Raw genomic sequence first — 12,433 nt, 5'->3', positions numbered from 1 at the left:
TGGCAGCCTTCAAAACTGAGAGGCCACGTTAAGGACGCTCAGTAAAAAAACTATACTCGAAGATAGTGCGTATGCACTTACAACGAGACGTGTCAAGAAGAGTGAGCGACTAGCTGCCAGATTTGGGAGCAACGGGACCCTGTGCTGCTAACCGGGCACTGCAACCCTGTATTTTATGGCTTTAAGTGCCAGTACCTTATATATGCCGTCCACCTTGCTCTTGTTGCTTTTGCACATGGAGTGAATTCTGGGACATCCGTATGATTTTCTTGAAGAACAGTGTTTGTGGGCTGTACGGGCCCAGATTTTAGAAAGATCTGTTAAGTTACGATTCAGCGCACTCGAAAATCGTTAAGAGGGTGACTGCCGTTCTGTGCCTGGAGTCTTGTACACACAGAATGCAGGAAAGCTTTAACGCGCAGTGCAGGCTTATCTATGCAGGCTTCCTCTTTGCAATCGTAACGGCTGTGGCTAAAACACCGAGCGCTGCAAACGATGAAAGGCCCCGCGGGCAAGTGCAACGAGCTGATGGTGTTTACAGCACCGTTCAAACTGGCGAAACTATGTTCCGCATCACCAGAGAAAACCCAAGAAAACTGGCTGCGACCAAAGCACGTCGCGCCCTTCCTGGAATGCGCTGCCGGAGTCGTCCACTGGTGCCACATAACGAACCGTGTGGGAAAACGCCCCCAATCCAGACTGGGCGAACGGTCATGCACGGGAGGTGCTCTTATCGACGGGGATGGGGGAGTTCTAATTTGCGTAAGCATTGCCGGGCCTATATACAGAACGTGTCGGCCTCGTCTGAATGCGATTACAGTTGTGCCAGAGAGCCGTAATACTATCGCGCGGGAACTGATGGAAGCGCACTTTATAAAGAAAGACTGCATCAGCGAATCTTCTTCGGTGATGCTTTACCAGAGGGCTTTCCTGGATGAACACGCTGTAAGATAGTGCCTTGTCTGCAAAGTGTTTTCTGGCTGCGCAAGCTCCATTCATATCGTTTCCCGCAAACATGCGCTTGCCAACTTTCGATATAATCAGTTGTAATTGCTGCGCTCGTCCTGTACCCTGTTTTAGGTGATTTTTCGTGCAAATTTAACATGTCTGAAGATCAGCAAGACATATAGTATCACCAAAAGTGCCTTCTGTGTCTCTGTTTGTGAGCCTGTTCGCTCACAAATCGGCTAAGGTATGCCTTCATTACTGGCCCCACACCTCAAGCTACTGCGTTGCTTATATACTTGTCCGTTACAGTCCGTTATTTTTTTTTTACATTTCATGAGTGCAAAAAAAAAATACTTGCAACACTTGTGGTTCGCTTCACCGCGCGTGTCGAACGCACCCCGATACACTCGGCGCCGCACCAGAACTCGCAAGAATAATTTTATTTCGCACGCATTTTATTTTCACTGCAAGTTAAGGCTAACTTTGTGTGACGTACCTTGCTCCAGAGTCGCCTTTGTTCATGCTTGACAAGTGCAGCTGGTAGTAGTTTTTAAACAGATAGCTGAAAAATCGATGCAGTAAGAACAGCCGGAATTCGTGCGTGCTGTCAGTTGTGGCCAACTGCTTGGCTGTTACGCGTAGGTGGGACGGAATGAGTATTCCCTGCGATACTGCTGACTTGTATGCGACCTCGTTATCAAGTATGACGGAGCGAAAGAAATCCGCACCCATTTCAGGGCTCCCCAACAAAGTCATGAACGTCGAAAGGTCACTTGTAATGCTAGTTAGAGCAGTTGGTCCCGCATGCATGTCACGTAAGAGGTAACAGGTACGCAACGCTGTGCGGAGCACAATACATTATATGCAACACTGTGCGCGTCGTCAGTGTTTGAGATAGCCATCGCCAATGTTCATGAACTTTCCACGTTTAATATTTGCTGTCTTCCTCGCGGGATAAAAGCGATGCAGAAGTCGCTTTAATATTTATTTCCTAGCGTGACCTCTCGTCTTTCGCTCCGCACAAATGGACAATTCAGTGCATTTATGGAAACAGCCGGGGAATTGCGCAATACCTGTCTCCTATTTGCCGCGCTTTCTCCGTTCTCCGTGAAAATCTGCCCAGTGTGGTTGCAGGGAAGGATCTAGGCCAACTTGAATTTGTCCTCGTTGCCTTTTTCATCGTTGGGCAACGCAGAGCCCATCTCTCGGGCGCGACCTGCAGCCGGGCCGCGACCGCGCAAGGGCGAGGCTCGCTGTTGCCAGGGGCACAGCACAAGGACCTCGCCCGGCGCGCGTTCGCGAGGGAAAGGGAACCACGGAGGAGAACCGGTGCTGCGTGACTCCCTGCATTGTGCAGGGCTCTGCGCTGGAGCTCGAATTGTAAATTGTTTGGTTTTACGTCCCAAATCGACACATGCGCAATGAGGGACGGCGCAGTGGCGGGCTCCGGACTCATTTATTTCCACCATCCTCAAGGTTCACAGGTGCTGCACATTACACGGATGGTTTCGCCTCTATCGAAGTACGGCTGCCGCGGCCGGGATCGAACCGGCGACAAGCAGCCGAACGCCAAAGTCGCTGAGCCACCGCGGCGGGTCGGACCTCGTATAGTGTACTTGGCTCTGTAGAGTGTACGGGACCTCGCGTGGTTCACAAGGCTCTGTTCATGCAGTGTACTGGACTCCGTATGGTGTACTGAGCTCCGTATACAGTATATTGGGCTCCTTATAGTGTACTGTACTCTGTATATGTGCTGCATTTGGCTCGGTATAGTTTACTGAAGCTAGTAGTGTATACCGGAGCATGCGAGGGATGTGTTTCTAGGCCTGTTTACGTTTATTGCACACAAAAGGGAAAACAAGATGCAGGTGCTAGGCGGTCCTTCCAGTGTTGTCGCATTAACAGGCGGTAAAATGTGCGCAACAGTAAATACCAAACACATCAGCGACAAGTTCTTGATTATATTTGTACAGCTGACGCGCTTCATCGTGTCTCTTCGCCTACCGATTTTGCCGCGTTCCTACTTACGATATCTTCTCCAATCATGTATGCAGCAGCGCAGCCGGAGCAGCACCATTGACCAGGGAAACTTCCCTATAAATTTTGTCACCTGTCTAGCAGGTCCCGACATCCGCGTTAGTGGCATGTCCTCGCCCAGATCCGCTTTCATTCGAATCGCAGCAAACAGTAAGCACAACCGAAGCGTGCTACACAACTTCTCTAATATCAATGCTGCTCTCATTTTTCTGCACGTGCAGAAGGGCAGGAAAAAGATGCTATGAAAGCACCTACACATCCTAACGATTTCCCGGCATGCAGTGCGTGCACCAACGACCTCTCCGATGCAAGAGAGAAAACAAAAGCAAAAGCCAGGTGATGCACGACGATACGAAACTATGCGAATACTTGCGAAATACACCGATGTAAAATATTCCTGAAACCAAAGGATCACTTTTAATGTTAACGCCACTGCATGAATTAGTTGCCGTTGTGTACTACATGCGTTTATTCGATGCTACGAAGAGTTCTGAACGCAAACTATGAATTCAGCGTGCTTATACGGATGAATTTTACTCGCCGCGTTCGGGTTTTCACATACAATGAGCGTATAATGGCGGTGCACTGCTAATCGTAAGTCATTGCGCGTGTATGCTGGTCGCCTCACGCCAATTTGAGCCCGCGTTACCGCGCAGCAACACTGCCGCGGCACTGCTGTACGGGGCAGCTGATGATGACACACATCGATCAGAGGCCGCCGCGGACTCCCATGAACCGCGCGGAGCTGGCACCGAGCCATGCGATGCTCCGCGCTGCCGCCGTTGCGGGGGAGCGCGGTGCTTTTGCCGAGCGAACACTATTAGAGGGGCGGTTGCATTTTGTGCCGCGAGGCCTACTACGGCCGGTTAGCAGTTGCTAGGCGGAGCGCTCGACTAGCCAGGCGGCGTTGTTTATTGCGCGTGTGTTCCCCCGTGAACAGTTGTGGGCGTTTATTGATTTTTCAGTCATGTATACAGATGTCTCTCTGCTCGTTGACGAGCCGACAGTGCAGTATTCCTTGTGCTGCTACAACGAACAAAGCTTCTGTGTCTTTGCGTGAATTCGAACAGCAGTGTCCGCTTCTGTCAGCATAGCGACATAAAAAGGCCCGGTCTAAAATTGAAGCAACATAGTCCTGGTGATTAGGCTGCGTATTCCGAATCTTCGCCACTGCGAGCATTAAATCGCTAGTGAGGGCACTGAAAAAGTATTAGATGCCTGTTTAGACGCCATCCTAATAAACACGTCACCGATAAAGTGACACAGCCGCCTACGCCTCAACAGTAAGAGGGGACTCGCAATAGTGTCTGTTTACAAAAACTTCGAATTGTGGCCAGACTGTATGTAGGTTTATGGGGGTTCAACGTCCCAAGCGACACATGCAGGCTATGAGGGGCGGCGTAGTGGAGGCCTCTGGATAATTTTGACCACCTGGGGTTCTTTAATGTGCACAATACGCGGGCCTCTAACATTTCGCCTCCATCGAAATGCGACAGGCCGGGATCGAACCCGCGTCTTTCGGGTCAGCACCCGAGCACCATAGCCACTAAGCCACACTGCGGTGTCTGTGGCCAGACTGGAGTGAGCAAAGTTCACAGCCAACCTTCATTTTTTGTCAGCCTATATATACGTGGCTCTGAAACTGAATCTGCATGCAACCATGTAGGGTTGCAGCCAACCATAGTCATTCTGCGAGCTATGCCTCGTGTCTACTTCAAAACTGCACCTACCACAAAAAAATATACGAAGTAGTAGTAATAGTAACGCACTTTTATATCCAAAAGAGAACCTCCAGCAGATTGCGCAATAGTATAGTGAACCCGTAGGTACAGTCATCCAGTTGTATGAAAATTTGGCCACTACAGAGAGGCCACAGAGGGCCAATGCAATACACTAAACATATTTCGATTCTTATCGTCCTTAAGTGACACCGCGCCCCGCTGCTGGGTGTGCGACAAGCGAGGAGTGGGATGGAACAATCTTACTTTATCAGTCCTGCTTTCAGCAAAGCTTTGCTAGCTCTCCGCTTACTGAATAAAGCGATTACGCAAATAGTCGGCGTCTCCTTAGGGGGACTGACTGATGTTGCGAGCCACGGCCAGCGCTGAATGGCCGCGCAGCGCGTGACGCCAGTGATGCGGGTTCTCGGTCAAGGCTATCTGGCCATGCGTGCGTCGGTTGACAAACACCGCAGCGAGCGAGGATTCCTCGAGCGAAGAAAGCGAGCGCAAATCGCCAACACGAGTCGACGATGCGCGTCGGCCAGCTTTAATGGCAGGACCACTGACATTCGCCAACCTTGCGGCCGAAGAGTGGCGCCTTTTGAAGGCTGCACGCGCACGATCGAGCGCGATTTTCCTCCGTGCGCTCTCGTTCCTTGGGATTCATCTTTCGAGCGAAACGACTTCAGATAAGCATTATTACCTCTTCTGTCGAATCCTCATTCTCTATTTCCGACAATGTTACGTTCGCAATGTAAACAGAATAATTTCACAGAGGAGGCGCACAGAAGGCACGGAGGAGGAGCGTTTGTAGCCTCAAAACAAGAGGCAATGTTTGTTTTGATATTGCTGCGGAGAACCGCAACTACATAATTTCGGAGGGGAGATAAAAACAATACAAAACAAGGCGTCTTATTTTAGGCCCGAACAAAGACACACACACACACACCCGCACCCATTGAGTAACACTCCAAGTAAGGCGTTGAGAAGCGTGCGCATAAACGTCTGCGGCGAGGTCAAGGTAAGCTATCATTCTGCTGAGGTAGCCTAACACGGAGGTTATAAGGGCTGCTCGCAATCGGTCAGAGTAAGCGCGGCACAATGGTTGCCGTCGGATGTCACAGGCCCGTTTGCGCGTGATGCCGATGAGATTGGCGGCATTTCGCAATTCGGAGAGCGCCTCGTGTGCTGCGCACCCGTCGCCGAGAGTGGCCCTCGGCGAGACATGCGCTGCTTGCACCGATCGCAGTTAAGGTGCCCTCGCAGATGCAGTTTGCACAGAATTAAAAAGAGGAAGAGCGAGAGGGAAACGAAGGAATGCGGAGGAGGTCGCTCAACAGTGTGCCTCTGACGAGATGCAGCGCGAAGGAAAATAGTAGTTTTGAAGGCATTTACTTCGTTAAGATAACGTTCGTCTGCTTAGACACGCGCACGCGAGATGAAAGGAAACTGAGCTACCCCAGTATAATTCAACAGTACGGCGTACTGGGCTAGATGGTTAACATACGCCTTGCAGATTCAGCGCAACAATGCAGAGGGAAGAATAGATGACACGGGCGCTGCCGTCGTCTATTCTTCCCTGCACATCGTTTCTCTTTTTTTGCGCTGAACCTGCACCTTGAAACTCTCACCTTGCTGACCTTGCAACTCCAAGTCCTTCTGAATTCTGTCGTAGGCATTTAATTATCTCCCAAACCTTCGAACTTGGTCACTCAATAAGTTACACAACGCTAAGCCTCCTTTTAAGTGTCAGTATTGCTTTTTCAAAGACATATTCCAGTGTACTCTTGACTGAAACCTGCTACTTCAGAAGTCACTGCTCGAAGACCACTAAACCATAAACAGCATTGCTACGCTGTGCCCTAGCGCACCTACGCATTGGTGCGCTAATCGAACGAGCTGAGCCAAATGTTGCGCTGCTGCTGTGTCGCTTTTAACCTACAACGTTACTTTTAACGAAAGCGCATTGCCTCCAAGCGGCGCCTAAATTTTGCTCCCTTGAATGTCCGTATGCTTGAACACCGTTTGCCTGCTTCGTCATTTTTCGCCACGCGGACGAGAGTAATGCGAGAAGACTGCGATGCCGCAAGCGGCGTGAATGCTCCGCAGCTGCGTCCGCTGCGTGCAGGTGGCTGCTGGCGCAAAAAAAAAGGGCACGGCCTCGTCTTCCCCGCCGCCGCAGCAACGGTAAACACGGCGCTCGACTCACCGTCATCGTCGTGGCCGATGTAGAAGTCTACCGCCGTGGTGACAACAGCGCGAACGGGTCTGGAGAACGCGTCGCACTCGAGCGGTGGAATCGGTGTGACGGGCGCAAAGCACGCCTTGGCGCCGGTGGTCACGCGAGTCGAGACACTGAGAGATCAGAGTGGCGCGTTCGACACACACTTCCAGTGGGAGTTCACGGCAGAGCGAGTAGGTTCAACAAAGGCAGGGTCTGCCTGTGGGCCGAGACCTTGTGTCACCGCCGGTGGCCTTCACATCAGCTGTGCCGTCCCTTGCGAAAGCGTTGGCCTCAACTATGAGATGACCCTGGTACTCGGAAGCGATGTGGCGCAAGATGTCCGAAGAAGGGCTCAGAAGTCCACTGTTCAGGAAAATACACGCTCCTCCGGCACACAAACGCAAGTTTCCTTTTCCAACAAAGCAAGCAGCCTAGCTTGGGCGCGTAACACACGAACGAAGAAAAGACTGCGCGTCCTCCGCGCCAGCGACAGCCGCGCCGAGATTTCTCCCGCACGTGCAGCTTGACTGCGAGCCGTTTCCCAAGACGAGCGGCTCTTACGCGCGTGTGGCGGAGACCTTCCGGCGCCCCTCGTTGCGGCTGAACCCGGTTGGAAAGCGACTCCTCCGAAGAAAACTACAGCCCCGTTGACGACGGTCTTTGCGGCTGAAACTGGGACAGCGGCCAACAGCTGTCCGAGTAACGGCGCCCGCTGCTCGCGACTCGAGAGAACCCAATTGTTTGGGTCAGTCGGCGTGTGTACCACGCTTAAAAAACCTTGTCTGAGAAGGAAGCACGCAGCAGAGCGGAGGAGGAGAAACAAATATAAACAGGTGACAGCATCGTCTATGGGACGGCGAGTGTGCGGGGGAGTGCTGGCGGAAACCTGCCGGGATCCGGTGCCTGCAGACGGGGATAGCCCTCCCGGGAAGCTTTCGCAAAGCCAGCGGCGTAAGCGCCGGGAGGATACGTGACGTCACAAGCGCACCGCGCGTGATTCACCGACGGCTGGAGATTTCCACCGCAGCTGGTCGGCACCGAGACCGCGTTCTCTGTCTTTTTCTATCGAGTTATAACGAGGATCGCGTGACGCTTTCTTTTTTTTTTTTTTTTTTCACGTGGCGAGATATCTCGCTCGCATAACGCTAGTGCGCAGAGGTTTAAAAAAAGAAAAAAAAAACACTGTTCCGTCGACTGCGCCTCCTATAGCGACAAATGTGGCACGCTCGCGCTTCGTTGAGAATTCGCGACATTGCGTTGCTTTCGCTGCATTCTTAACTGCAACCGAGTGACATCCAGTATAGCCAATTTATGACGATCTCTGCTATAGCGAATAACACCGTAAAGCGAATTTCGCAGCATGCAAGAGCTTTCTGTGTACATCGCGAAGCTCATATGGAATTGTATTTTAGGCACATTTAGCAGACACTGAGGCCTCCTAATTGTGACTTTTCACCCCTCCCCCCTCTCCGCCCCACCACCCTCCAGCGCGCACCTCTGGCTATGCTATCGTCGTTAAGTGAATAGAAGTAGCCTTGATCATGGACGTTATCAGGCCTAGTCTTCTCATCTATCGAAACACGAGTCACGTAACCAGGAAGTTCAGCAATAAACTGGCAAACGGCAGCATCATTGCGGGCTCGAGAACCTGGGCTTTAGTCTCGTTGGCGAAGCTCATTTTGTGAACTGATAAAACCTACACGATAAGGATGTTTGCCTTCCCTTTTTACGACCATTAGGTAAATGCAAGTACCCCCATAGCGTCTACTGAAACGTGAAATAATGCCAATAAATACAAATTCCTAAATTATTTCTTGGAGTGATTCTTAAATGCACAGACGTCACTTACTTTTCGGATTGATAACCGCGGCAGGGGCGCCAACATGTGGGTAGACATGCACTGTAGCTCCGCGTAAGGGTTCCCTAAAGTGATTTCGCATTCTCCTGGCGTACACCCTGCATGCCCCTGTGATAGAGGCAATTACGACTCTGTGTATAACGGCTTGTGGATATTCACTGTACGCGTTACCGACTGCGTACTTCGCACTACTGGATATATGGAACAAATCTAAGCACCGCAGACCTGTAGTTCGTTACGGGCGGGTTTTACAATACCATTAAAAACTGAAAACCTCAGTCCACGCCTCGCATAGACGGCCGTGCCATAGCATACTTTGGTGCAGTTCGAGTGTATACGCACTGCCTTCTTTCCGCTGTCCCGGACACTCGTCATGCACGAGGTGGCGCCACGTTTAAAAGCACTGCTTTATATAAAACGCATTGCACGGAGCGCACACGCCGTCACCGCTGGTCGTGGACAGGGAAACGATACGTGTGTCGTCGTCGTTGCTGCCGGTGGTGCATGCAAACAAGCGAGCAGACGCGCTTCTCTGCCGAGCTCCGACGGGAGCGGTGTAGTGGCGGCACAGGAGCGTGAAAAATAAAAACAGCCTGGTTGGCGAGACGCCGCCACTGGATCATTGCGAAGGCACCCACGAACAATTAAGTGGTAGCGGACGGAGCGTGGTGTCACCAAGTAGCGCAAGAATGACAGAAACAACTACCTTCCTCGGTTCAGGTTATCTTAGGTTCAGGAGTCATGCGCGCATATGTGTAGTTTTTAGAAAATGAGAGAAAGTCGCGTAGTTCATGCGCCGTAGCTGTGACTAGGCGTGGAAAGGCGCCGGAAGTGATATAACGTGATTCACTGCAGTCGCAACTCATTTGGAGATACCCATCGCTCCACTGCAGTGCAGCGTCTTGTCGTTTTCACAAGAGGCATCTTGCAAGGATATCTACTATGGTATCGGGCCTTCTGTATGAACTTTGTGTCCTTTGTCTGAACGCTGTTTTCAGGCGTGCATTCACTTGCGTATCGTGCCTCTGTTGTGTATTCTTTTCCAGTAAAAATGTTATCATTGAGAATGTTTCAATGACCCACTTATTTATCTCCGTATGTGTAATATATTCATGTTACACTGTATGTACTATCGGGAGAAAAGTCTTCAGGACGCGCAACTGATGATCTCGGCGCAGTGGTGCAAAGTGCTTCAAAGATCGCTTGATTTTAGAGGCACACTTTACAAAACTCAAGCCCAACTTTCACCTCCGCAACTTTGGTCTGGAACCGCAGGCCGACAACTTTGGTTGCCAATCGCGTACATGTCCTGGGGACTTTTGTCCCCGATTGTACTTGTGATTGCTTGCGCATACTATTTTCGTTGCAAATGTAGACGTTTTTTTTCTTGCTAACAGCTGCCTTTCTCTAATTGTATGCAAGTTATTGCATGCGTTTCCTGCTGTGTTCTTATAAAAGGAGGTGGAAGGTAGCCACGCAAGCTGCTTACAAGGGGATCTGTCCCCCATCTTTTCATGTCTGCCGCGTGGAAATAAATTTAATTCTTCTCAATCAACTTTGTGCATATCGTACCACGCTAAATGGACCCACCTTTTATCAGTCACTAATAACTTAGAATAAAAAGTGTCCATGCACTCACTGTAGTTGTTGAGCAGAAAACCACGAAAACAGGTCTTGCATCATATTGGAGATTCCATCCTGTCAATCTGATTACTCGAGCTGATTGCTCAAACGACACGATATAAGCGTCGTGTCGGCCTTGAGTTATGTTTTGCCCAGAGAACACGAGCACAATGAGGAGATGGGGCGCCCGGACCTCAACGAAACAATTGTGGCCGAAAAAAGCTTTAGCATGGCATTCTTCTCGTAAACAACCTTGACGAATCACGTAACGCCGCAAGAAGTGCACGATGACCTCGCCTCGGCGTATTCAACAACAGACGGAGCAAGTGCTTCTCTGCTTCCAATAATGGCGTCACGTGGGTGGAGGGCGTGTACTTATGGGCATGGTCATAGCCGTTAGCCTCATTTGTGTCCCCGGCTGATGCGCGTCCTTGCGAACCTCACGTGCAAACGCCATTAATCGCTTTCATCACAAGCTGTATTTCTTCTTGTTTTCATTTCCTTCATTTTTATGACACCTGTGTAGGCCAGTGCGTGCATTTTTTGTCGTATTGTGTTCTTTAAAATTAAATAAAAGTACGCGACATTATTTTCGCGTCTTGCCCATAGTCCATCCCAAACAAAAAAGTTCACACTGGCACACGTGATAATCACTTGGAGAATTCATAAGTATTAGGCTCTTTTCACAAGCGCATCAATCTCAGAAGTTTTGGTCCTAAGTTTGTCTAAGGTTGTGTTTCACGTCATCTATTTTGAGAAATGGCAGAAAGCTATCAACGACGGCTGAAACTGAAGCGACAATTCATTCTACTTAGATACACTCTGCGAGCTGGGCGCAGAAGACGGTCAAAATCTCCACTTTGTATTAACATGTTCGTAACAGACACGTACATATTTTTTTTTCTGCACTGAGTTAACTGTCAGATATTGGAAAGTTCAGCGTGCTGCATACCTCGGCTACGCCATAACGAGAGACACAGTGGCTCATCCCTCGCCGGAGACTGGTGCTATTTCAAGGGCTGCGTCGTTGGCCACTCGGGGCTAGGAAAACTTCGCTTTCATGAACGTAACAATAAACTTCTTCGTCGGGTCGACATCGCACGCTAGTGGTTAGGCTTCAGTCTACGAGACGTTTAAGCTTTACAAATGTCACGTTAAGGCTCACCGCAACGTGGTTCCTGCCCCGCTCGGTCCTCTTTCGTGGAAACGCGCAGCATCCGAGGTCGATAAGCATGATCCGTTCGATAATAAGCGACAGGTGTTTGACATGCCAACGGTGTCTGAGCATTAATTAGGGCTGTAATCGACAGAAAAGGACGAACGGATGTTCACCACTCCTCTATTTTTGAAGACTGCAGCGCAAACAACCAAAGACACAAGGTAAACACAGAGGCTTACTTTAGTGTTTTTCTCTAGGTTTGCGCCGCACCCTTCAAAAATGAAATGTCACCAACTGGCCCATTTGTCCGCGCTGTCGAATGTGCGTATACCCACCAGCTCCGGTGTTTTGGCCGCAGAACCCGCTGGTCTGGAGCAAAACAAAAAGCGCCGGTTTCTCCTCGGGCTAAGTTTCCTCCCGCGGCTCTGCATGCATCCACGATTGCTCTTCAAGGTCTTCAGCTGTAAATTCATGCGTCCCTCCGTCTGCCAATCTTATCCGCGCGAAGTGCCTTCTCTCACACAGTACACGAACGCTGCCGCGTCGCACGGACGCCTATGTAGTTCTTTATGCGACGGCATCCATTGGCGGGACCTTGACATTGAGGGGCGGCCCCCGAGCCTTGATCTGCCCAAGCTGCCTGCGCAGGCCGCGGCGATGGAGAGACACTCGAGAAGCGAGACGCCCCCCGTTCAGTCACGCGCCGCGCGAAGGGGCAGCCACGCAGTTGCGAGGTCGAGCGAGGCATTCTTTTCCCCCCGGCGCGCTTTCATCGGGGTTTGCATGGGCGGAAAACCGGAGAATTCGTTTCGTTTGCTTCTTCTGCGCCACTTCCCTCACTCCTCTTTTCAGTACGCCTCACA

At 50.7% G+C, this 12,433-nt stretch overlaps 1 protein-coding gene across 4 annotated transcripts in view; it reads right to left on the bottom strand.

Annotated features, from left to right (window-relative positions):
• The window catches only part of LOC144136213 (uncharacterized), a 114,065-nt gene that overhangs the window by 43,516 nt on the left and 58,116 nt on the right, over positions 1-12,433 (bottom strand). Inside the window, exon 1 of one of the 4 annotated variants that reach the window (XM_077668333.1) lies at positions 6,916-7,862. The exons of the other annotated variants lie outside the window; for them this stretch is intronic. The gene's annotated coding sequence lies outside the window, so the exon portion shown is untranslated. Of the gene's footprint in view, positions 1-6,915; positions 7,863-12,433 lie in introns of those variants that run through there. 4 annotated transcript variants of the gene reach the window in all.

Source organism: Amblyomma americanum, chromosome 6 (genome assembly GCF_052857255.1).
Source record: "Amblyomma americanum isolate KBUSLIRL-KWMA chromosome 6, ASM5285725v1, whole genome shotgun sequence".
Classification (NCBI taxonomy): Eukaryota; Metazoa; Arthropoda; class Arachnida; order Ixodida; family Ixodidae; genus Amblyomma; species Amblyomma americanum.
The sequence above is the reverse complement of the archived record's forward strand: the minus strand, read 5'-3'. Positions and strand labels throughout refer to the sequence as shown.